Here is a 27,234-nt window from a genome sequence, read left to right as displayed (position 1 = left end):
CAATTTCCCCAGAAATTGTAGCTTTTCTAGTTATTCTTATTATTCTTATTATAGCCAAATTTGTCACCCTAACTCCTCCCACAGTTTTTACACTACATAGACAAAAATATACCAAAACGTGCAGATTGTTCCCGATCGGATTGCTATTACTTTGTGGAACGTTTCGCCGAATGGTTCACGGAATATCGTCGTTCTTCTGGCGAAATTTGTCCCATAGGAATGAATGGCAAAGCTAGAGTGGGAGCTGTCAAAAGCTGAAAAATCAGGACATGATTTCTAAACTGCCACCGCTCCCTCATTTTCAGGCCCACCTACACAAATCTTATATCAAAACGTTCAGCTATCCCTGCTGCCACTAGAAATGTCCACAGCTAAGCCATAGTCCTGATAGTTTTCACAATATGACCATTTGTTTGCAACTCACGCCTTCCATTGACATTCATTGAAACTCCACTCTGCAAAGCTCACATTTGAAGGGCAATTTCTAAACTGCGACTGTGCCTTCATTGTTAATATCTCAGAGACATACTATACATCAAAATGTAGGTCTGGGTCTTGTGATTCTCACAATATAAAGCTCTTCACTATAGGATTTATAGTTTTTAAAATACGACCGTTTGAAGATGGCAACCGCCAAAATACTCTGACCTGTTCAAGGCTGCAGCAGCAAGTGATGTCATAGACAAAGCCTTTTACACCTGCTAATTTTTTATAACTGTATGTTTTAATGTAACTGTGAAGCACTTTGGGCAACAACATTGCAATTGGTGGAGGCAAGAACACTTCACAATTTCCCCAGAAATTGTACCTTTTCTAGTTATTATTATTATTCTTATTATAGCCAAATTTGCCACCCTAACTCCTCCCACAGTTTTTACACTACATAGACAAAAATATACCAAAACGTGCAGATTGTTCCCGATCGTATTGCTATTACTTTGTGGAACGTTTCGCCGAATGGTTCACGGAATATCGTCGTTCTTGTGGCGAAATTTGTCCCATAGGAATGAATGGCAAAGCTAGAGTGGGAGCTGGCAAAAGCTGAAAAATCAGGACATGATTTCTAAACTGCCACCACTCCCTCATTTTCAGGCCCACCTACACAAATCTAATATCAAAACGTTCAGCTATCCCTGCTGCCACTAGAAATGTCCACGGCTAAGCCATAGTCCTGATAGTTTTCACAATATGACCATTTGTTTGCAACTCACGCCTTCCATTGACATTCATTGAAACTCCACTCTGCAAAGCTCACATTTGAAGGGCAATTTCTAAACTGCGACTGTGCCTTCATTGTTAATATCTCAGAGACATACTATACATCAAAATGTAGGTCTGGGTCTTGTGATTCTCACAATATAAAGCTCTTCACTGTAGGATTTATAGTTTTTAAAATATGACCGTTTGAAGATGGCAACCGCAAAAATACTCTGACCTGTGCAAGGCTGCAGCAGCAAGTGATGTCATAGACAAAGCCTTTTACACCTGCTAATTTTTTATAACTGTATGTTTTAATGTAACTGTGAAGCACTTTGGGCAACAACATTGCAATTAAATGTGCTATATAAATAAATACTAACAGTTACTCCGCCCACTCTAGTTGTAGACTACTGATGGAGGCAAGAACACTTCACACAATTTCCCCAGAAATTGTAGCTTTTCTAGTTATTAAGTGTTCTTGCATAGCAAGACCACTTAATGTTATCTCACATATATATTATTCTTATTCTTATTCTTATTATAGCCAAATTTGCCACCCTAACTCCTCCCACAGTTTTTACACTACATAGACAAAAATATACCAAAACGTGCAGATTGTTCCCGATCGGATTGCTATTACTTTGTGGAACGTTTCGGCGAATGGTTCTCGGAATATCGTCGTTCTTGTGGCGAAATTTGTCCCATAGGAATGAATGGCAAAGCTAGAGTGGGAGCTGGCAAAACCTGAAAAATCAGGACATGATTTCTAAACTGCCACCATTCGCTCATTTTCAGGCCCACCTACACAAATCTTATATCAAAACGTTCAGCTATCCCTGCTGCCACTAAAAATGTCCACAGCTAAGCCATAGTCCTGATAGTTTTCACAATATTACCATTTGTTTGCAACTCACGCCGTCCATTGACATTCATTGAAACTCCACTCTGCAAAGTTCACATTTGAAGGGCAATTTCTAAACTGCGACTCTGCCTTCATTGTTAATATTGCAGAGACATACTAGGCATCGAAATGTAGGTCTGGGTCTCGTGATTCTCAGAATATAAACCTCTTCACTGTAGGATTTATAGTTTTTAAAATACGACCATTTGAAGATGGCAACCGCAAAATACTCTGACCTGTGCCAGGCTGCAGCAGCAAGTGATGTCATAGACAAAGCCTTTTGTACACCTGCTAGAGTTTTTATAAATGTATGGTTTAATGTAACTGTGCAACAAAGTTGCAATTAAATGTGCTATATAAATGATAACAGTTACTCCGCCCACTCCAGTTGTAGACTACTGGTGGAGGCAAGAACACTTCACACAATTTCCCCAGAAATTGTAGCTTTTCTAGTTCTTATTATTCTTATTATAGCCAAATTTGCCACCCTAACTCCTCCCACAGTTTTTACACTACATAGACAAAAATATACCAAAACGTGCAGATTGTTCCCGATCGGATTGCTATTACTTTGTGGAACGTTTCGCCGAATGGTTCACGGAATATCGTCGTTCTTGTGGCGAAATTTGTCCCATAGGAATGAATGGCAAAGCTAGAGTGGGAGCTGGCAAAAGCTGAAAAATCAGGACATGATTTCTAAACTGCCACCACTCCCTCATTTTCAGGCCCACCTACACAAATCTTATATCAAAACGTTCAGCTATCCCTGCTGCCACTAGAAATGTCCACGGCTAAGCCATAGTCCTGATAGTTTTCACAATATGACCATTTGTTTGCAACTCACGCAGTCCATTGACATTCATTGAAACTCCACTCTGCAAAGCTCACATTTGAAGGGCAATTTCTAAACTGCGACTGTGCCTTCATTGTTAATATCTCAGAGACATACTATACATCAAAATGTAGGTCTGGGTCTTGTTATTCTCACAATATAAAGCTCTGCACTGTAGGATTTATAGTTTTTAAAATATGACCGTTTGAAGATGGCAACCGCAAAAATACTCTGACCTGTGCAAGGCTGCAGCAGCAAGTGATGTCATAGACAAAGCCTTTTACACCTGCTAATGTTTTTATAACTGTATGTTTTAATGTAACTGTGAAGCACTTTGGGCAACAACATTGCAATTAAATGTGCTATATAAATAAATAATAAGTTACTCCGCCCACTCCAGTTGTAGACTACTGGTGGAGGCAAGAACACTTCACAATTTCCCCAGAAATTGTAGCTTTTCTAGTTAAGTGTTCTTGCATAGCAAGACCACTTAATGTTATCTCACATATATATTATTATTATTATTAAGTGTTCTTGCATAGCAAGACCACTTAATGTTATCTCACATATATATTATTATTATTATTATTCTTATTATTCTTATTATAGCCAAATTTGCCACCCTAACTCCTCCCACAGTTTTTACACTACATAGACAAAAATATACCAAAACGTGCAGATTGTTCCCGATCGTATTGCTATTACTTTGTGGAACGTTTCGCCGAATGGTTCACGGAATATCGTCGTTCTTGTGGCGAAATTTGTCCCATAGGAATGAATGGCAAAGCTAGAGTGGGAGCTGGCAAAAGCTGAAAAATCAGGACATGATTTCTAAACTGCCACCACTCCCTCATTTTCAGGCCCACCTACACAAATCTAATATCAAAACGTTCAGCTATCCCTGCTGCCACTAGAAATGTCCACGGCTAAGCCATAGTCCTGATAGTTTTCACAATATGACCATTTGTTTGCAACTCACGCCTTCCATTGACATTCATTGAAACTCCACTCTGCAAAGCTCACATTTGAAGGGCAATTTCTAAACTGCGACTGTGCCTTCATTGTTAATATCTCAGAGACATACTATACATCAAAATGTAGGTCTGGGTCTTGTGATTCTCACAATATAAAGCTCTTCACTGTAGGATTTATAGTTTTTAAAATAGGACCGTTTGAAGATGGCAACCGCAAAAATACTCTGACCTGTGCAAGGCTGCAGCAGCAAGTGATGTCATAGACAAAGCCTTTTACACCTGCTAATGTTTTTATAACTGTATGTTTTAATGTAACTGTGAAGCACTTTGGGCAACAACATTGCAATTAAATGTGCTATATAAATAAATAATAAGTTACTCCGCCCACTCCAGTTGTAGACTACTGGTGGAGGCAAGAACACTTCACAATTTCCCCAGAAATTGTAGCTTTTCTAGTTAAGTGTTCTTGCATAGCAAGACCACTTAATGTTATCTCACATATATATTATTATTATTATTAAGTGTTCTTGCATAGCAAGACCACTTAATGTTATCTCACATATATATTATTATTAAGTGTTCTTGCATAGCAAGACCACTTAGTGTTATCTCACATATATATTATTATTATTAAGTGTTCTTGCATAGCAAGACCACTTAATGTTATCTCACATATATATTATTATTATTATTCTTATTATTCTTATTATAGCCAAATTTGCCACCCTAACTCCTCCCACAGTTTTTACACTACATAGACAAAAATGTACCAAAACGTGCAGATTGTTCCCGATCGGATTGCTATTACTTTGTGGAACGTTTCGCCGAATGGTTCTCGGAATATCGTCGTTCTTCTGGCGAAATTTGTCCCATAGGAATGAATGGCAAAGCTAGAGTGGGAGCTGGCAAAAGATGAAAAATCAGGACATGATTTCTAAACTGCCACCACTTCCTCATTTTCAAGCCCACCTACACAAATCTTATATCAAAACGTTCAGCTATCCCTGCTGCCACTAGAAATGTCCACAGCTAAGCCATAGTCCTGATAGTTTTCACAATATGACCATTTGTTTGCAACTCACGCCGTCCATTGACATTCATTGAAACTCCACTCTGCAAAGCTCACATTTGAAGGGCAATTTCTAAACTGCGACTGTGCCTTCATTGTTAATATCTCAGAGACATACTATACATCAAAATGTAGGTCTGGGTCTTGTGATTCTCACAATATAAAGCTCTTCACTGTAGGAATTATAGTTTTTAAAATACGACCGTTTGAAGATGGCAACCGCCAAAATACTCTGACCTGTGCAAGGCTGCAGCAGCAAGTGATGTCATAGACAAAGCCTTTTACACCTGCTAATTTTTTATAACTGTATGTTTTAAAGTAACTGTGAAGCACTTTGGGCAACAACGTTGCAATTAAATGTGCTATATAAATAAATAATAACAGTTACTCCGCCCACTCCAGTTGTAGACTACTGGTGGAGGCAAGAACACTTCACACAATTTCCCCAGAAATTGTAGCTTTTCTAGTTATTCTTATTATTCTTATTATAGCCAAATTTGTCACCCTAACTCCTCCCACAGTTTTTACACTACATAGACAAAAATATACCAAAACGTGCAGATTGTTCCCGATCGGATTGCTATTACTTTGTGGAACGTTTCGCCGAATGGTTCACGGAATATCGTCGTTCTTCTGGCGAAATTTGTCCCATAGGAATGAATGGCAAAGCTAGAGTGGGAGCTGTCAAAAGCTGAAAAATCAGGACATGATTTCTAAACTGCCACCGCTCCCTCATTTTCAGGCCCACCTACACAAATCTTATATCAAAACGTTCAGCTATCCCTGCTGCCACTAGAAATGTCCACAGCTAAGCCATAGTCCTGATAGTTTTCACAATATGACCATTTGTTTGCAACTCACGCCTTCCATTGACATTCATTGAAACTCCACTCTGCAAAGCTCACATTTGAAGGGCAATTTCTAAACTGCGACTGTGCCTTCATTGTTAATATCTCAGAGACATACTATACATCAAAATGTAGGTCTGGGTCTTGTGATTCTCACAATATAAAGCTCTTCACTATAGGATTTATAGTTTTTAAAATACGACCGTTTGAAGATGGCAACCGCCAAAATACTCTGACCTGTGCAAGGCTGCAGCAGCAAGTGATGTCATAGACAAAGCCTTTTACACCTGCTAATTTTTTATAACTGTATGTTTTAATGTAACTGTGAAGCACTTTGGGCAACAACATTGCAATTGGTGGAGGCAAGAACACTTCACAATTTCCCCAGAAATTGTACCTTTTCTAGTTATTATTATTATTCTTATTATAGCCAAATTTGCCACCCTAACTCCTCCCACAGTTTTTACACTACATAGACAAAAATTTACCAAAACGTGCAGATTGTTCCCGATCGCGTTGCTATTACTTTGTGGAACATTTCGCTGAATGGTTCTCGGAATATCGTCGTTCTTGTGGCGAAATTTGTCCCATAGGAATGAATGGCAAAGCTAGAGTGGGAGCTGGCAAAAGCTGAAAAATCAGGACATGATTTCTAAACTGCCACTACTCCCTCATTTTCAAGCCCACCTACACAAATCTTATATCAAAACGTTCAGCTATCCCTGCTGCCACTAAAAATGTCCATGGCTAAGCCATAGTCCTGATTGTTTTCGCAATATGACCATTTGTTTGCAACTCACGCAGTCCATTGACATTCATTGAAACGCCACTCTGCAAAGCTCACATTTGAAGGGCAATTTCTAAACTGCGACTGTGCCTTCCTTGTTAATATCTCAGAGACATACTATACATCAAAATGTAGGTCTGGGTCTTGTGATTCTCACAATATAAAGCTCTTCACTGTAGGATTTATAGTTTTTAAAATACGACCGTTTGAAGAGGACAACCGCAAAAATACTCTGACCTGTGCAAGGCTGCAGCAGCAAGTGATGTCATAGACAGGGCCATTTGCACCTGCTAATGTTTTTATAACTGTATGTTTTAATGTAACTGTGCAACAACGTTGCAATTAAATGTGCTATATAAATAAATAATAACAGTTACTCCGCCCACTCCAGTTGTATACTACTGGTGGAGGCAAGAACACTTCACAATTTCCCCAGAAATTGTAGCTTTTCTAGTTATTATTATTCTTATTATTCTTATTATAGCCAAATTTGCCACCCTAACTCCTCCCACAGTTTTTACACTACATAGACAAAAATATACCAAAACGTGCAGATTGTTCCCGATCGGATTGCTATTACTTTGTGGAACGTTTCGCCGAATGGTTCACGGAATATCGTCGTTCTTGTGGCGAAATTTGTCCCATAGGAATGAATGGCAAAGCTAGAGTGGGAGCTGGCAAAAGCTGAAAAATCAGGACATGATTTCTAAACTGCCACCACTCCCTCATTTTCAGGCCCACCTACACAAATCTAATATCAAAACGTTCAGCTATCCCTGCTGCCACTAGAAATGTCCACGGCTTAGCCATAGTCCTGATAGTTTTCACAATATGACCATTTGTTTGCAACTCACGCCTTCCATTGACATTCATTGAAACTCCACTCTGCAAAGCTCACATTTGAAGGGCAATTTCTAAACTGCGACTGTGCCTTCATTGTTAATATCTCAGAGACATACTATACATCAAAATGTAGGTCTGGGTCTTGTGATTCTCACAATATAAAGCTCTTCACTGTAGGATTTATAGTTTTTAAAATACGACCGTTTGAAGATGGCAACCGCCAAAATACTCTGACCTGTGCCAGGCTGCAGCAGCAAGTGATGTCATAGACAAAGCCTTTTACACCTGCTAATTTTTTATAACTGTATGTTTTAATGTAACTGTGAAGCACTTTGGGCAACAACATTGCAATTAAATGTGCTATATAAATAAATACTAACAGTTACTCCGCCCACTCTAGTTGTAGACTACTGATGGAGGCAAGAACACTTCACACAATTTCCCCAGAAATTGTAGCTTTTCTAGTTATTAAGTGTTCTTGCATAGCAAGACCACTTAATGTTATCTCACATATATATTATTATTATTATTCTTATTATAGCCAAATTTGCCACCCTAACTCCTCCCACAGTTTTTACACTACATAGACAAAAATTTACCAAAACGTGCAGATTGTTCCCGATCGCGTTGCTATTACTTTGTGGAACATTTCGCTGAATGGTTCTCGGAATATCGTCGTTCTTGTGGCGAAATTTGTCCCATAGGAATGAATGGCAAAGCTAGAGTGGGAGCTGGCAAAAGCTGAAAAATCAGGACATGATTTCTAAACTGCCACTACTCCCTCATTTTCAAGCCCACCTACACAAATCTTATATCAAAACGTTCAGCTATCCCTGCTGCCACTAAAAATGTCCACGGCTAAGCCATAGTCCTGATTGTTTTCGCAATATGACCATTTGTTTGCAACTCACGCAGTCCATTGACATTCATTGAAACGCCACTCTGCAAAGCTCACATTTGAAGGGCAATTTCTAAACTGCGACTGTGCCTTCCTTGTTAATATCTCAGAGACATACTATACATCAAAATGTAGGTCTGGGTCTTGTGATTCTCACAATATAAAGCTCTTCACTGTAGGATTTATAGTTTTTAAAATACGACCGTTTGAAGAGGGCAACCGCAAAAATACTCTGACCTGTGCAAGGCTGCAGCAGCAAGTGATGTCATAGACAGGGCCATTTGCACCTGCTAATGTTTTTATAACTGTATGTTTTAATGTAACTGTGCAACAACGTTGCAATTAAATGTGCTATATAAATAAATAATAACAGTTACTCCGCCCACTCCAGTTGTATACTACTGGTGGAGGCAAGAACACTTCACAATTTCCCCAGAAATTGTAGCTTTTCTAGTTCTTATTCTTATTCTTATTATAGCCAAATTTGCCACCCTAACTCCTCCCACAGTTTTTACACTACATAGACAAAAATTTACCAAAACGTGCAGATTGTTCCCGATCGGATTGCTATTACTTTGTGGAACGTTTCGCCGAATGGTTCACGGAATATCGTCGTTCTTGTGGCGAAATTTGTCCCATAGGAATGAATGGCAAAGCTAGAGTGGGAGCTGGCAAAAGCTGAAAAATCAGGACATGATTTCTAAACTGCCACCACTCCCTCATTTTCAAGCCCACCTACACAAATCTTATATCAAAACGTTCAGCTATCCCTGCTGCCACTAAAAATGTCCACAGCTAAGTCGTATTCCTTATAGTTTTCACAATATGACCATTTGTTTGCAACTCACGCAGTCCATTGACATTCATTGAAACTCCACTCTGCAAAGCTCACATTTGAAGGGCAATTTCTAAACTGCGACTGTGCCTTCATTGTTAATATCTCAGAGACATACTATACATCAAAATGTAGGTCTGGGTCTTGTGATTCTCACAATATAAAGCTCTTCACTGTAGGATTTATAGTTTTTAAAATACGACCGTTTGAAGATGGCAACCGCAAAAATACTCTGACCTGTGCAAGGCTGCAGCAGCAAGTGATGTCATAGACAGGGCCTTTTGCACCTGCTAATGGTTTCTATAACTGTATGTTTTAATGTAACTGTGAAGCACTTTGGGCAACAACGTTGCAATTAAATGTGCTATATAAATAAATAATAACAGTTACTCCGCCCACTCCAGTTGTAGACTACTGGTGGAGGCAAGAACACTTCACAATTTCCCCAGAAATTGTAGCTTTTCTAGTTCTTATTCTTATTCTCATTATAGCCAAATTTGCCACCCTAACTCCTCCCACAGTTTTTACACTACATAGACAAAAATTTACCAAAGCGTGCAGATTGTTCCCGATCGGATTGCTATTACTTTGTGGAACGTTTTGCTGAATGGTTCTCGGAATATCGTCGTTCTTGAGGCGAAATTTGTCCCATAGGAATGAATGGCAAAGCTAGAGTGGGAGCTGGCAAAAGTTGAAAAATCAGGACATGATTTCTAAACTGCCACCACTCCCTCATTTTTAGGCCCACCTACTCAAATCTTATATCAAAACGTTCAGCTATCCCTGCTGTCACTAAAAATGTCCACGGCTAAGCCATAGTTCTGATAGTTTTCACAATATGACCATTTGTTTGCAACTCACGCAGTCCATTGACATTCATTGAAACTCCACTCTGCAAAGCTCACATTTAAAGGGCAATTTCTAAACTCCGACTGTGCCTTCATTGTTAATATCTCAGAGACATACTATACATCAAAATGTAGGTCTGGGTCTTGTGATTCTCACAATATAAAGCTCTTCACTGTAGGATTTATAGTTTTTAAAATACGACCGTTTGAAGATGGCAACCGCAAAAATACTCTGACCTGTGCAAGGCTGCAGCAGCAAGTGATGTCATAGACAGGGCCATTTGCACCTGCTAATGTTTTTATAACTGTATGTTTTAATGTAACTGTGCAACAACGTTGCAATTAAATGTGCTATATAAATAAATAATAACAGTTACTCCGCCCACTCCAGTTGTATACTACTGGTGGAGGCAAGAACACTTCACAATTTCCCCAGAAATTGTAGCTTTTCTAGTTCTTATTCTTATTCTTATTATAGCCAAATTTGCCACCCTAACTCCTCCCACAGTTTTTACACTACATAGACAAAAATTTACCAAAACGTGCAGATTGTTCCCGATCGGATTGCTATTACTTTGTGGAACGTTTCGCCGAATGGTTCACGGAATATCGTCGTTCTTGTGGCGAAATTTGTCCCATAGGAATGAATGGCAAAGCTAGAGTGGGAGCTGGCAAAAGCTGAAAAATCAGGACATGATTTCTAAACTGCCACCCCTCCCTCATTTTCAAGCCCACCTACACAAATCTTATATCAAAACGTTCAGCTATCCCTGCTGCCACTAAAAATGTCCACAGCTAAGTCGTATTCCTTATAGTTTTCACAATATGACCATTTGTTTGCAACTCACGCAGTCCATTGACATTCATTGAAACTCCACTCTGCAAAGCTCACATTTGAAGGGCAATTTCTAAACTGCGACTGTGCCTTCATTGTTAATATCTCAGAGACATACTATACATCAAAATGTAGGTCTGGGTCTTGTGATTCTCACAATATAAAGCTCTTCACTGTAGGATTTATAGTTTTTAAAATACGACCGTTTGAAGATGGCAATCGCAAAAATACTCTGACCTGTGCAAGGCTGCAGCAGCAAGTGATGTCATAGACAGGGCCTTTTGCACCTGCTAATGGTTTCTATAACTGTATGTTTTAATGTAACTGTGAAGCACTTTGGGCAACAACGTTGCAATTAAATGTGCTATATAAATAAATAATAACAGTTACCCCGCCCACTCCAGTTGTAGACTACTGGTGGAGGCAAGAACACTTCACAATTTCCCCAGAAATTGTAGCTTTTCTAGTTCTTATTCTTATTCTTATTATAGCCAAATTTGCCACCCTAACTCCTCCCACAGTTTTTACACTACATAGACAAAAATTTACCAAAGCGTGCAGATTGTTCCCGATCGGATTGCTATTACTTTGTGGAACGTTTTGCTGAATGGTTCTCGGAATATCGTCGTTCTTGAGGCGAAATTTGTCCCATAGGAATGAATGGCAAAGCTAGAGTGGGAGCTGGCAAAAGTTGAAAAATCAGGACATGATTTCTAAACTGCCACCACTCCCTCATTTTTAGGCCCACCTACTCAAATCTTATATCAAAACGTTCAGCTATCCCTGCTGTCACTAAAAATGTCCACGGCTAAGCCATAGTTCTGATAGTTTTCACAATATGACCATTTGTTTGCAACTCACGCAGTCCATTGACATTCATTGAAACTCCACTCTGCAAAGCTCACATTTAAAGGGCAATTTCTAAACTCCGACTGTGCCTTCATTGTTAATATCTCAGAGACATACTATACATCAAAATGTAGGTCTGGGTCTTGTGATTCTCACAATATAAAGCTCTTCACTGTAGGATTTATAGTTTTTAAAATACGACCGTTTGAAGATGGCAACCGCAAAAATACTCTGACCTGTGCAAGGCTGCAGCAGCAAGTGATGTCATAGACAGGGCCATTTGCACCTGCTAATGTTTTTATAACTGTATGTTTTAATGTAACTGTGCAACAACGTTGCAATTAAATGTGCTATATAAATAAATAATAACAGTTACTCCGCCCACTCCAGTTGTATACTACTGGTGGAGGCAAGAACACTTCACAATTTCCCCAGAAATTGTAGCTTTTCTAGTTCTTATTCTTATTCTTATTATAGCCAAATTTGCCACCCTAACTCCTCCCACAGTTTTTACACTACATAGACAAAAATTTACCAAAACGTGCAGATTGTTCCCGATCGGATTGCTATTACTTTGTGGAACGTTTCGCCGAATGGTTCACGGAATATCGTCGTTCTTGTGGCGAAATTTGTCCCATAGGAATGAATGGCAAAGCTAGAGTGGGAGCTGGCAAAAGCTGAAAAATCAGGACATGATTTCTAAACTGCCACCACTCCCTCATTTTCAAGCCCACCTACACAAATCTTATATCAAAACGTTCAGCTATCCCTGCTGCCACTAAAAATGTCCACAGCTAAGTCGTATTCCTTATAGTTTTCACAATATGACCATTTGTTTGCAACTCACGCAGTCCATTGACATTCATTGAAACTCCACTCTGCAAAGCTCACATTTGAAGGGCAATTTCTAAACTGCGACTGTGCCTTCATTGTTAATATCTCAGAGACATACTATACATCAAAATGTAGGTCTGGGTCTTGTGATTCTCACAATATAAAGCTCTTCACTGTAGGATTTATAGTTTTTAAAATACGACCGTTTGAAGATGGCAACCGCAAAAATACTCTGACCTGTGCAAGGCTGCAGCAGCAAGTGATGTCATAGACAGGGCCATTTGCACCTGCTAATGTTTTTATAACTGTATGTTTTAATGTAACTGTGCAACAACGTTGCAATTAAATGTGCTATATAAATAAATAATAACAGTTACTCCGCCCACTCCAGTTGTATACTACTGGTGGAGGCAAGAACACTTCACAATTTCCCCAGAAATTGTAGCTTTTCTAGTTCTTATTCTTATTCTTATTATAGCCAAATTTGCCACCCTAACTCCTCCCACAGTTTTTACACTACATAGACAAAAATTTACCAAAACGTGCAGATTGTTCCCGATCGGATTGCTATTACTTTGTGGAACGTTTCGCCGAATGGTTCACGGAATATCGTCGTTCTTGTGGCGAAATTTGTCCCATAGGAATGAATGGCAAAGCTAGAGTGGGAGCTGGCAAAAGCTGAAAAATCAGGACATGATTTCTAAACTGCCACCACTCCCTCATTTTCAAGCCCACCTACACAAATCTTATATCAAAACGTTCAGCTATCCCTGCTGCCACTAAAAATGTCCACAGCTAAGTCGTATTCCTTATAGTTTTCACAATATGACCATTTGTTTGCAACTCACGCAGTCCATTGACATTCATTGAAACTCCACTCTGCAAAGCTCACATTTGAAGGGCAATTTCTAAACTGCGACTGTGCCTTCATTGTTAATATCTCAGAGACATACTATACATCAAAATGTAGGTCTGGGTCTTGTGATTCTCACAATATAAAGCTCTTCACTGTAGGATTTATAGTTTTTAAAATACGACCGTTTGAAGATGGCAATCGCAAAAATACTCTGACCTGTGCAAGGCTGCAGCAGCAAGTGATGTCATAGACAGGGCCTTTTGCACCTGCTAATGGTTTCTATAACTGTATGTTTTAATGTAACTGTGAAGCACTTTGGGCAACAACGTTGCAATTAAATGTGCTATATAAATAAATAATAACAGTTACTCCGCCCACTCCAGTTGTAGACTACTGGTGGAGGCAAGAACACTTCACAATTTCCCCAGAAATTGTAGCTTTTCTAGTTCTTATTCTTATTCTTATTATAGCCAAATTTGCCACCCTAACTCCTCCCACAGTTTTTACACTACATAGACAAAAATTTACCAAAGCGTGCAGATTGTTCCCGATCGGATTGCTATTACTTTGTGGAACGTTTTGCTGAATGGTTCTCGGAATATCGTCGTTCTTGAGGCGAAATTTGTCCCATAGGAATGAATGGCAAAGCTAGAGTGGGAGCTGGCAAAAGTTGAAAAATCAGGACATGATTTCTAAACTGCCACCACTCCCTCATTTTTAGGCCCACCTACTCAAATCTTATATCAAAACGTTCAGCTATCCCTGCTGTCACTAAAAATGTCCACGGCTAAGCCATAGTTCTGATAGTTTTCACAATATGACCATTTGTTTGCAACTCACGCAGTCCATTGACATTCATTGAAACTCCACTCTGCAAAGCTCACATTTAAAGGGCAATTTCTAAACTCCGACTGTGCCTTCATTGTTAATATCTCAGAGACATACTATACATCAAAATGTAGGTCTGGGTCTTGTGATTCTCACAATATAAAGCTCTTCACTGTAGGATTTATAGTTTTTAAAATACGACCGTTTGAAGATGGCAACCGCAAAAATACTCTGACCTGTGCAAGGCTGCAGCAGCAAGTGATGTCATAGACAGGGCCATTTGCACCTGCTAATGTTTTTATAACTGTATGTTTTAATGTAACTGTGCAACAACGTTGCAATTAAATGTGCTATATAAATAAATAACAGTTACTCCGCCCACTCCAGTTGTATACTACTGGTGGAGGCAAGAACACTTCACAATTTCCCCAGAAATTGTAGCTTTTCTAGTTATTATTATTATTATTATTCTTATTATAGCCAAATTTGCCACCCTAACTCCTCCCACAGTTTTTACACTACATAGACAAAAATTTACCAAAACGTGCAGATTGTTCCCGATCGCGTTGCTATTACTTTGTGGAACGTTTCGCTGAATGGTTCTCGGAATATCGTCATTCTTGTGGCGAAATTTGTCCCATAGGAATGAATGGCAAAGCTAGAGTGGGAGCTGGCAAAAGCTGAAAAATCAGGACATGATTTCTAAACTGCCACTACTCCCTCATTTTCAAGCCCACCTACACAAATCTTATATCAAAACGTTCAGCTATCCCTGCTGCCACTAAAAATGTCCACGGCTAAGCCATAGTCCTGATTGTTTTCGCAATATGACCATTTGTTTGCAACTCACGCAGTCCATTGACATTCATTGAAACGCCACTCTGCAAAGCTCACATTTGAAGGGCAATTTCTAAACTGCGACTGTGCCTTCCTTGTTAATATCTCAGAGACATACTATACATCAAAATGTAGGTCTGGGTCTTGTGATTCTCACAATATAAAGCTCTTCACTGTAGGATTTATAGTTTTTAAAATACGACCGTTTGAACATGGCAACCGCAAAAATACTCTGACCTGTGCAAGGCTGCAGCAGCAAGTGATGTCATAGACAGGGCCATTTGCACCTGCTAATGTTTTTATAACTGTATGTTTTAATGTAACTGTGCAACAACGTTGCAATTAAATGTGCTATATAAATAAATAACAGTTACTCCGCCCACTCCAGTTGTATACTACTGGTGGAGGCAAGAACACTTCACACAATTTCCCCAGAAATTGTAGCTTTTCTAGTTATTATTATTATTCTTATTATAGCCAAATTTGCCACCCTAACTCCTCCCACAGTTTTTACACTACATAGACGAAAATTTACCAAAACGTGCAGATTGTTCCCGATCGGATTGCTATTACTTTGTGGAACGTTTCGCCGAATGGTTCACGGAATATCGTTGTTCTTGTGGCGAAATTTGTCCCATAGGAATGAATGGCAAAGCTAGAGTGGGAGCTGGCAAAATCTGAAAAATAAGGACATGATTTCTAAACTGCCACCACTCCCTCATTTTCAGGCCCACCTACACAAATCTTATATCAAAACGTTCAGCTATCCCTGCTTCCACTAAAAATGTCCACAGCTAAGCCATAGTCCTGATAGTTTTCACAATATGACCATTTGTTTGCAACTCACGCAGTCCATTGACATTCATTGAAACTCCACTCTGCAAAGCTCACATTTGAAGGGCAATTTCTAAACTGTGACTGTGCCTTCATTGTTAATATCTCAGAGACATACTATACACCAAAATGTAGGTCTGGGTCTTGTGATTCTCACAATATAAAGCTCTTCACTGTAGGATTTATAGTTTTTAAAATACGACCGTTTGAAGATGGCAACCGCAAAAATACTCTGACCTGTGCAAGGCTGCAGCAGCAAGTGATGTCATAGACAAAGCCTTTTACACCTGCTAATGTTTTTATAACTGTATGTTTTAATGTAACTGTGAAGCACTTTGGGCAACAACATTGCAATTAAATGTGCTATATAAATAAATAATAACAGCTACTCCGCCCACTCCAGTTGTAGACTACTGGTGGAGGCAAGAACACTTCACAATTTCCCCAGAAATTGTACCTTTTCTAGTTATTATTATTCTTATTATAGCCAAATTTGCCACCCTAACTCCTCCCACAGTTTTTACACTACATAGACAACAATTTACCAAAACGTGCAGATTGTTCCCGATCGGATTGCTATTACTTTGTGGAACGTTTCGCCAAATTGTTCTCAGAATATCGTCGTTCTTGTGGCGAAATTTGTCCCATAGGAATGAATGGCAAAGCTAGAGTGGGAGCTGGCAAAAGCTGAAAAATCAGGACATGATTTCTAAACTGCCACCACTCCCTCATTTTCAGGCCCACCTACACAAATCTTATATCAAAACATTCAGCTATCCCTGCTGCCACTAAACATGTCCACAGCTAAGCCATAGTCCTGATGGTTTTCACAATATGACCATTTGTTTGCAACTCACACCGTCCATTGACATTCATTGAAACTCCACTCTGCAAAGCTCACATTTGAAGGGCAATTTCTAAACTGCGACTGTGTCTTCATTGTTAATATTGCAGAGACATACTATACATCAAAATGTAGGTCTGGGTCTTGTGATTCTCACAATATAAAGCTCTTCACTGTAGGATTTATAGTTTTTAAAATACGACCGTTTGAAGATGGCAACTGCCAAAATACTCTGACCTGTGCCAGGCTGCAGCAGCAAGTGATGTCATAGACAAAGCCTTTTTCACACCTGCTAATGTTTTTATAAATGTATGTTTTAATGTAACTGTGCAACAAAGTTGCAATGAAATGTGCTATATAAATGATAACAGTTACTCCGCCCACTCCAGTTGTAGACTACTGGTGGAGGCAAGAACACTTTACACAATTTCCCCAGAAATTGTAGCTTTTCTAGTTCTTATTCTTATTATAGCCAAATTTACCACCCTAACTCCTCCCACAGTTTTTACACTACATAGACAGAAATATACTAAAACGTGCGGAATGTTCCCGATTGGATTGCTATTACTTTGTGGAACGTTTCGCCGAATGGTTCACGGAATATCGTCGTTCTTTTATTTATATATACCGTATATACCCGAGTATAAGCCGAGTTTTTTAGCACATTTTTTGTGCTAAAAAACCCCAACTCGGCTTATACTCGAGTCAGAGTCTGTATATTATTATGGCAATTTGCATTGCCATAATACAGACTGGCGGAGAGGGGGGCTGGCAGAGCTGTAACTTACCTGTCCTGCAGCTCCTGTCAGCTCTCTCCTCCTCCGCGCCGTCCGTTCAGCACCTCGGTCAGCTCCCAGTGTAAGTCTCGCGAGAGCCGCGGCTCTCGCGAGACTTACACTGGGAGCTGACAGAGGGAGCTGCACGGACGGCGCGGAGGAGGAGAGAGCTGACAGGAGCTGCAGGACAGGTAAGTTACAGCTCTGCCAGCCCCCCTTCCCCCCACTGAACTGCCAATGCCACTGGACCACCAGGGAAGGAGAGCCCCCCTCCCTGCCATGTATCAAGCAGGGAGGGGGGACGAAAAAAAAAAATTAGTAATAATAATAATAAAAAATAATTAAATAATAATACAATAATAATAATAATTACATTAAATAAATAAAAATAATAATGAATAATAATAAAAAAATTAAAATAATAAAAATGTAAATAATAAAAAAAAAAACACCCACCCCCCACCAAGGCTCTGCAACACACACACACCACTCATACACTGCACTGATACACTCACACTGCACTCATACACACGCTGCACTCATACACACGCTGCACTCATACACTCACACTGCACTCATACACACACACTGCATCCATACACACACGCTGCATTCATACACACACGCTGCACTCATACACACGCTGCACTCATACACACGCTGCACTCATACACACGCTGCACTCATACACACGCTGCACTCATACACACACTGCATTCATACACTCACTGCATTCATACACTCACACTGCATTCATACACACACACTGCATTCATGCACACACACTGCATTCATACACACACACTGCATTCATTATACACACACTGTAAATAAATATTCAATTAATATATTTTTTTTAGGATCTAATTTTATTTAGAAATTTACCAGTAGCTGCTGCATTTCTCACCCTAGTCTTATACTCGAGTCAATAAGTTTTCCCAGTTTTTTGGGGTAAAATTAGGGGCCTCGGCTTATATTCGGGTCGGCTTATACTCGAGTATATACAGTAGATGTCATAGACAGGGCCTTTTGTACACCTGCTAATATTTTTATAAATGTATGTTTTAATGTAACTGTGAAGCACTTTGGGCAACAACGTTGCAATTAAATGTGCTATATAAATAAATAATAACAGTTACTTCGCCCACTCCAGTTGTAGACTACTGGTGGAGGCAAGAACACTTCACACAATTTCCCCAGAAATTGTAGCTTTTCTAGTTAAGTGTTTTTGTATAGCAAGACCACTTAATGTTATCTCACATATATATTATTATTCTTATTATAGCCAAATTTACCACCCTAACTCCTCCCACAGTTTTTACACTACATACACAGTAATATAATGAAACGTGCGGATTGTTCCCGATTGGTGTGCTATTACTTTGTGGAACGTTTCGCCGAATGGTTCACGGAATTTCGTCGTTCTTCTGGCGAAATTGGTCCCATAGGAATGAATGGCAAAATTTTCAAAACTAGAGTGGGAGCTGGCAAAAGCTGAAAAATCAGGACATGATTTCTTAACTGCCACCACTCCCTCATTTTCAAGCCCTGCTACACAAATCTTATCTGCAAAACACTCAATAACCTACTCAATCTGCAAAACACTCCCTAACCTACTAGAGGGAGCCACCCCCACTCTACTACACCACCTCAAATACAGACAACTATGAAGTTATGTACGAACACTCCCAGGCGGCACAGCCCTGACGAGAAACCCCACCACGTTTGTGCATGGACCCAGACCCCCAGCCACATGGGATCTCACTCCTCTACTCCACACTCCAAAGGGAAACCCTGATAGAGCTACCAAAGTTCATGGGGAAATGGGAACAGACACTAGGTAAAACATTCACTGATGGAGACTGGGAGAAGATATGCTACTTAACACATCACTGCTCAGTCTTCAGCAGGACACAAGAAATGGCATTTAAGCTTCTTACAAACTGGTACTGCACTCCGACCACACTCCACGCTATTAATCCGGAACACTCAGAACTCTGCTGGAGATGCAACACTGAAATAGGCACCACACTCCACCTCTGGTGGGACTGTGAGGCTATCCGAACCTTCTGGAAAGGCATACACGGCCTCCTCCTAACATTTTCCGACGCACCCCCACCCTTCCTACCCGAAGCCATGCTCCTACACCACACAAAGACCCCCAGATCACGTTACAAGAAATCACTAACCATACGAATTCTAAACGTAGCCAAACAGGTGCTCCCACAATTTTGGAAGCAGACGGTTACACCCCCACTGACGATATGGTTCTCCCAAATGGAAGAGCTTAGGGCAATAGAAGAGCTCAATATGTGCGCCACTAACGCCTCTGACAAATATCTAGAAATCTGGTCACACTGGCTCCTGACGACCTCCAAAACAGACTTTGCACACAGACTCAGATATGAGACCCAAGTGAATGCCGACGGAGACATACCCCAACAACGACCCGACCCCCCACGGACAGAACCCCCACCCAAACCCCCCCACACTACACACACGCCACTAGAGATCATATGAACCGACGACTAGACCTGGTGTATGACCACCCACGGTAGTCACCAACACCTACAGTGACACGCGCAGAACCATAACACCACGGAGAGGCGCGACCCGCAGAAGGGGGCCATACCCGAGGGCAGAACCCACAATTAGGGCACAAGCTGTGCACACACAACACCGTTACAAGCGCGACGCCACACGACAGTGCGTGGCAGACCGGACAGTGCGTGGCAGACTTGGTTCAGGCACCGTGAGCCCACAACATACGAACACCGGCAGACTGTCTAAAGTGCCGACACCGGAAAACCTCACCAGACGCAACACCCAGACGACTTATAGGCCACCACGACACAGGTCCATGAGTTACAATACACTACTACCACATAGGCCTCTGTGCCACACGACAGACAACAGGTGAGGGATCTGCGTATCCCGACTTCTTAGACTGCTGCACCGCACAGAGACTTGCGAGCCTCAACTGCCTCTGAACCTCTCACAAAGGTGACTCTGTCATGATACTACCTGCCACCTAGTGGCCTGCGAGCCAGGGAAACAAACACACAAACCCGCAATGACACACGAAAGGGCTCGTAATCTCCTGTAACGTGCACTAACCTTAGGCGAAATGAGACCTGCGTGTCCACACTATCATTTACTGTACCGCGTGAAAACACTACCTAATGTTTATGTTTCATGGGACCTGCGAGTCCAACAAGTAACTGTTACTGTCGCTACGCTGTGACCTGCGCGTCACCAACCTTTGTTTGCATGATCAACACCATCATTTCTTCAGTTATCCCAAGGTGCTAGTTTTTAAACAAACTTTCTGGGACCTGCGTGTCCGCGTTATATATTGGCACTGAAAAGTGAAAATACCCAATAAAAAATATATTTACAAAAAAAAAAATCTTATATCAAAACGTTCAGCTATCCCTGCTGCCACTAAAAATGTCCATGGCTAAGCCATAGTCCTGATAGTTTTCACAATATGACCATTTGTTTGCAACTCATGCAGTCCATTGACATTCATTGAAACTCCACTCTGCAAAGCTCACATTTGAAGGGCAATTTCTAAACTGCGACTGTGCCTTCATTGTTAATATCTCAGAGACATACTATACATCAAAATGTAGGTCTGGGTCTTGTTATTCTCACAATATAAAGCTCTTTGCTGTAGGATTTATAGTTTTTAAAATACGACCGTTTGAAAATGGCAACCGCCAAAGTACTCTGACCTGTGCCAGTCTGGAGCAGCACGTGATGTCATAGACAGGACCTTTTGTACACCTGCTAATGTTTTTATAAATGTATGTTTTAATGTAACTGTGAAGCACTTTGGGCAACAACGTTGAAATTAAATGTGCTATATAAATAAATAAAAGTTGGAATGCATTTCTCACTCTATCAAGCTTGCCATGTGCTCTTTTTAAATTTGATCAATCGATTAGTGTAATGTTTACTATCTTTACTCACTCCAAACACTCCACACAGTTACTCTGCCCACTCTATAAAGTTACTCTGCCCAGTCCAACCTTTCCACAGTTACTCCAGCCACTCCAACCACACAACAGTTACTCAAGCAACTCCACCCAGTTACTCCGCCCACTCCAGTTGTAGACTACTGGTGGAGGCAAGAACACTTCACACAATTTCCCCAGAAATTGTAGCTTTTCTAGTTAAGTGTTCTTGCATAGCAAGACCACTTAATGTTATCTCACATATATATTATTATTATTATAGCCAAATTTACCACCCTAACTCCTCCCACAGTTTTTACACTACATAGACAGAAATATACTAAAACGTGGTGCGGATTGTTCCCGATTGGATTGCTATTACTTTGTGGAACATTTCGCCGAATGTTTCACGGAATATCGTCGTTCTTTTATTTATATATAGATTACATAGACAGGGCCTTTTGTACACCTGCTAATGTTTTTATAAATGTATGTTTTAATGTAACTGTGAAGCACTTTGGGCAACAACTTTGCAATTAAATGTGCTATATAAATAAATAATAACAGTTACTCCGCCCACTCCAGTTGTAGACTACTGGTGGAGGCAAGAACACTTCACACAATTTCCCCAGAAATTGTAGCTTTTCTAGTTTTACCTACTGCACATACCCACCATCTTATTAAAATTGAGCAGTCACTCTTCAGATGAGACCTTGTCAGTATATTTACACTGGCAGACATTTTGTGTTAAGATAGAAATTAAAAATGTATACTGTAAGTCACCATCAGAACAGAGGTGACTCCATTTTGTAACAAATTTCAAAGAAAGACATATTTTTTACTTCTCTGTACTCTATTCATTCGGCCAATAGCAAAGGAATGCGACTAACATAAACAGTAAAACAGACACGCAGCACCGCTCACACACACACAGCACCCCTCACACAAACACACTGCAGCCCGCACACAACATCCCTCACACATACAGCATCTTTTACACACACTGCACCTCTCCCACACACGCTGCACCCCTCAAACAAACACACACGGCTCACACACGCAGCACCACTCTTACACACACACACAGAACCTCTCACACAAATACACTGCACCCACACACACAGAACCCCTCACACACACACAGCATCCCTCACACACACAGAGAACCCCTCACACAAACACACTGCACACCTCACACACACACACACTGCATCTCACACATACACACGCACACTGCGAATAGCAACATCATCAAGCTAACATCACACCAAAGAGAAGCAGTTCCAGCCATCACATTAGGAGTGAGTTAATTAAAATACAGCAGGCTAATTTTTGAGTTGATTATTTTGTATGACCCGTTAATGATGTTTTAAATATCCAAATAGCCCTTGGTAGATAAAAGGTTCCCCACCCCTGGGATAGATAGATCGATAGATAGATAGATAGGTGGCTCTATATGTATTTCTGCGTTTTTCTGTCTCTTTATATTTATTTATTCATAATAAACATATATCACTACATGATATCTAATGTGGTGAGGAAATGTCTGTGGTATGTAAGTTATAGTGTCTGAATGTTGATAACTACGAGGAGGTGTGGGTAGACATTGTAGATAGGTGTTAAGCTGAGTGGAGCTCAGGCACGCCCAGTAAGGTATAATTGGTATGTGGATAAGTGTCAAGGATAATCCACACTCACATTGCCCAGAGCTAACTCAGAGCTCAGCTGTTAACCCGCGTGGACGGAACAATCCCCGTCTAAGGATATGTAGGTATCTTGTCAATCTCAGGCAGGCGATATGTAGAGAGAAAAGAATCCAGATGGTGCAGTATGTACTGATAAAATATACAGATAAATAATAAAATATCGTACTCACATTTGCTAGAGCAGAACTTGCTCTAGTCTTAATGGCGTGGGTGGTATAGTCCCCACCAAGGAACAAGATGGTAACCAGGAAGGAAAAATAATAAAATCCAAATATAGTAAAAATGGATAAGGATAATTTATTACATATATATTAAAATAATAAAAGTATATGTATAAAGTCTATAAGAATCCACTTGACGCGTTTCACCTTCAAAAGGCTTCCTCAGAAGTGTACGTATATATATTTGTTTATTCAGGGCGTGGTCTCCTTTCCCTTTTTTCACACACCTATTTATTACAAGGTCGGGGTTCCTTGTACTGGTTACTGCTGCCACACCATTATATTTCATATAGTGAGCGCTTAATTGATCTTAATTTGTACGCCCAGTAAGGTGTCATTGTCAGGCACGCCCATAAGGTGTCATTACTGATTCTCATAGAGAACCATTGGAGCATGGCCATTATTGGACAGTCTGGCTGAAATACAGGAAGCAGGGAGAAAGCAGAGGGGGAAATGACATGAAATCAGAGGAGGATCAGAAAATGTGATCATAGTAAAGATTAAAACAGGTACCTTTAAAGCTATTTTTTTACACTTTTTTTAGGGGGAAAAGCATTTAGTGACACTAGGTTTACTGTAGGGGGGGGGGGGGTTGAGGTGATATGCATGTTTTTGCCTATACAGTTCCTTTAAGTGGTTTTGATAAGTAAAAGAGTATCCCTTTAAAATTGAATGTAGTGCATAGCTCAGCTTTGTATTGATCTTGTATGGACATGGCAGTAGAAAAAAAAGACAGCAGCTGTAGATGTCTTATTTTCTATAAGGGTGATTTATGTGCAACAAAAATACCCTTTTAATAACTGTCAGAATAAATTAGATGGATTGCCCAGTAGCTCTGGTTAATGTATTATCAATAGTTCAATCATTCACAAGATGCCATCACAATGTTTTTTTTCTTGTAATATATCGGGCACTTGTTCAGATTACTGCGAGGCCTAATGGAATTCGGTTCATTGTGTGTGACAGCTTAATATGTATTCTTTGTAAGCAGATGAGGATACAGAATAACAAAGCACATTCACTGGTGATTGTATACATTAGAATGTACATCCCATGGAGAGAATATTAATTACACACAATTACTTTACAGTTGGATTTAGACATAGACACCTAATCTCAGTGAATTAAAAACTGCATTGTTTATTTTAATCTAAATTTTACAATAAATTTTTCTGTTCAGCTGTGATTGGTGAGTGTTTTATTCACTAAACAGTGAATTGTGGTGAATTCATAACTGAATTTGTTACATTTAGATAAAGGTAGATTGGGTATGCATGCATGAGTTGTGTTTTTTTGTCTTTGTAAAGAACAAACCTCTGATTGTGTGGGCAGGTTTAGTAGCAAAAAGGGTTACATAAGGGATACAGTTTTGTTTTTTTTATAATTCACTGAAGACACATTTTGTTAACAAAGTTGATGGAGTTCCTCTATGTTTTAACCTGATCATGCGACTACTTCCCATCCATGTGAGTTAGTGTGCCTGTAGCCTGTCTTGTAAAACAGTGCCCCCTGCTGGGACGCACACATGCAACAGCGCAAACCATATGCTAAACGCACCAGGGGCTTTCAACGCTTCCGTCTAGCTGTTAATAAATTATAAATCCAACAATCCTTCATCAGCAGACCCAGTGTGTGAATTACAAAGAAATCATCAAAGAAATCAAAACGTAATGCAAGAGTAAGTGAGATGGCTTGCTCTATGGCCGACTTGGAGAATGTGCGATTCCCTGGTGATTTGCAGCAGTCACCATTAAGTGCACTATGCGACTGTGACTATGGTTGAGTTAATGATTTTTTTTTTTTTTTTTTTAAATCTGCTATTTTGGCCTCACGTGATGCCATTTGAATTTGAATTCACTAAATTTTTTTTTTTAATTCTTTATTTTCTTGGTGCTTAATTGTCAATAAAGCATTGATTGGCATTGTACATTGACATCAACAGTATACATTGCAAGGTAAAAAGAAATATGAGGACATGCACCGTTTTATTTTTTTGTCCAAGGAACAAAAATAGAGTATAGGATAATCTTGCTCAACAAACATGTCAAAACTTTACATACTGATTAACATACATCAGTGAGGCTAGCTAGGGATAAGGATGACTCAGTAAGTGTTTTCTAACTTGTGGGCCGTTACGTGTAAGTATGAAGTGTAATTGATACTCTACAGGTAGGGTATTTGTGCCTCTCTTATAATTAAGAGCATCGATGGCTTCACTGTTCTCTGTGCTATCGGGTAGTATAAGGAGAGTTGGAAGATTCAAAGCGAGAGCTGGGATGCCTAGTCGCAATAATACTTAATTTGGAAGACATAGTGGTTGTACGCCTCTGAGGTGAGAAATTATGGCGTACAACGCTGTCAATAGGCAGGGGGGGGGGGGGTGTGGGTCGGTCTGTAAGACCATTCCAGCTGAGAGTAATAGGTGTTATCAGGCTTATTGCCTGAACCGCAAGTCCAGTTATAGTGAGTCCCAAAGAAAACTAAAATGGTTGAGAGTGGTGGGCAACTACTATGTGTCCATGTGGAGAGGTATTCATGTAGAATCCACTGTGGATCGCACTTGTGTGGACCGTTGAGGAACAAAGGGTCGTGCTGTAGCCGGGTTCCACTGATGAGGTGCCCTTTCCTTTGCCCGGGTTCCCGTGGGAGTCTGAGAGTTCTGCGGTACGTTCAGGGTAGGCAGTAGGGCCTTGGCTTCCTCTAGGTCGCGTACGAACCATCTTTCTTCGTCCTTGAGCACCATGAGGGGGTGTGCCGCGCGCCACCAGTATTGGAGGTGGTGTTGTCTGAGCAGGGACGTGAAGGGCAGTAAGGATCTCCTCCATGCCAGAGTGCTTCCCGAGAGGTCTGAGTACACTGTAAGTGACATGTTCTCAAACTGGTAGGGTGTGCGATCTTTGATGGCACCAAGGACTGCCCTCCCATCTCCTTCGCCCCGAAAGCGGACTATCAGATCCCGTGGTGCGTCGGCTGGGGCCTTGGGTGGCTTGGGAATGCAGAATATACCCTCCAGCTCCATTGTCTTGCGGTCAGGAGCGCTGCCATTAGGCGCCTAAGAAAGTGCGGTAGTTCCGCTGCTGGCATGTCTTCGCTTATTCCGTGTATTTTTATGTTCTTTTTGCGCCTTAAATCCTCCAGTTCCGCAAAGCGACGGTTGTGGGCATCGTTTTGATTTTGCAGGCCCATCATTGCCTGCTGCAGGGAGGCGATTTGTGTTGTGTGTTCTCCCGTAGTGGCGTCCTGCACTCCTAGCCTGCTTGACAGGCCTTTGATGTCCGTGCGGATCGTCGCCAGGTCCGACAATATGGTCGCTTGAAGGTCCGCTAGGAGGGATTTAACAGGTTCTTTGTCTGGGCTCCGTACTGCCGGGTCCGGAGGCTTTATTATCGGCGGAGCTTCGATTTCATCCTCGAGGGAAAAATCATCGGAGTACTCCGAGTAGGCCTCGGGGCGCGCAGCCATTTTGAGTCCCACCGCGTTGTTTGCTTGGCGCAGGAGGTCTCCGATATTCAGACCCGGTCGCGGTTTGTCCTGCTTCAGTTTTGGGTTTTTTCTGCCCATTGTGGTGCTGGGATAGCAGGTACTTGTTCTGGGGTCCCCAGTTTAGCGTTTTGGGCTCTCCAATGTGTAAATTTGTCGGTAAATGCCCGGAGCTCTATCTCAGTGCGGCCACTCTGCTCGGGTGCTTGGCTCCGCCCCCTAAATTTTGGAGTTTTAGTGAATAATTTAAAAAAAATTTAAAAGAGAGTATTTGTCCATAAAAATAACTCCTGAGAGATTTGGGGCTTATTTCCTTAGCACAGACATGTGGTGAACTGAC

The sequence above is a fragment of the Pelobates fuscus genome, chromosome 6 (assembly GCF_036172605.1).
Source record: "Pelobates fuscus isolate aPelFus1 chromosome 6, aPelFus1.pri, whole genome shotgun sequence".
In the NCBI taxonomy this organism is placed as follows: domain Eukaryota; kingdom Metazoa; phylum Chordata; class Amphibia; order Anura; family Pelobatidae; genus Pelobates; species Pelobates fuscus.
The sequence above is the reverse complement of the archived record's forward strand: the minus strand, read 5'-3'. Positions refer to the sequence as shown.